We start from the raw sequence: 1,167 nt of genomic DNA on the forward strand, positions 1-1,167 counted from the left end.
TTTCTGCACACAACATGTTCAGTGCTCTACAACTCGAGAGCGGATCAAGGGAATAGTAGGAAGGTCATTACTGTTAAGAAAGTATGGGACATTAACTTGATGAATCACCATTGTAGAGGGAACGTCGTTATTGTAAGTCGTTGTCATGAAGTGATAATAATGACGATCGTTCTATAATGGTGATTCAAATGCCGTCATGATACGGGCAAGATCACTTTTACTAACAGTGGAATTGATTCAGGAGTATTTTGGGATGGCATAGCTGCCCCAGCCTGGAGGAATTGATCCTACTATGCCGTGTGGGTGTTAAATCGATTATACCAAGGCATATCTTGGGGTGGCATAGCTGCCCCAGCCCGGAGGAATTGATCCTCCTATGCCGTGTGGGTGTGAAATCGATTATACCAAGGCATATCTTGGGGTGGCATAGCTGCCCCAGCCCGGAGGAATTGATCCTCCTATGCCGTGTGGGTGTGAAATCGATTATACCAAGGCATATCTTGGGGTGGCATAGCTGCCCCAGCCCGGAGGAATTGATCCTCCTATGCCGTGTGGGTGTGAAACCGATGATACCAAGGCCATGGGTGGCCATAATAAGCACCATTTGGTTACCTCTTCCTTCGTCCGGCCTGGTAACTGGGTAAAAACGTCACATTTTCGAATTTTCTCGCTCTTCACCGCACCGTTTTCAATCGGGACCGTCTTATATTAGGGCGAGCGCGGACGAAACTGCGCTGAACTCGTGTGTAACTCTTGCTTCCTTGAGATTCGTACATTGTTCTATCTCTCATCTCTCGTAACCCTAAAAATGACCCTCAAACTGTGCTAGGATATAGAGCGTCATCAGCGCCTCCTTCTGCATTATGTTGCCCATCAGGCGGAGTTCAATTTCTTCTTGCATAGTGCTGGTGATCTCTTCTGCGAGAACTGTTACCTCCCATAACTGTAATATGCCGGAGCCACATCTCTCCTCAGAATCGTATTGTGAAATCTCCTTGTTACATCTCTATAGGGAAATGTATGACAGTTTGCGCTGAGGAACATTAATCAAAGGCCGTTTAGGTCTAAACTTTAGACCGTATATTCATAATCGTCGGGATTGTTATTCTTTGCATACTTGTTTGTATATAATCGTCTCACTCGAGGCTCGTTAGTCTACCTCACTAT

The sequence above is a fragment of the Perkinsus marinus genome, assembly GCF_000006405.1.
Source record: "Perkinsus marinus ATCC 50983 genomic scaffold scf_1104296946658, whole genome shotgun sequence".
NCBI classification, from domain to species: Eukaryota; Perkinsozoa; order Perkinsida; family Perkinsidae; genus Perkinsus; species Perkinsus marinus.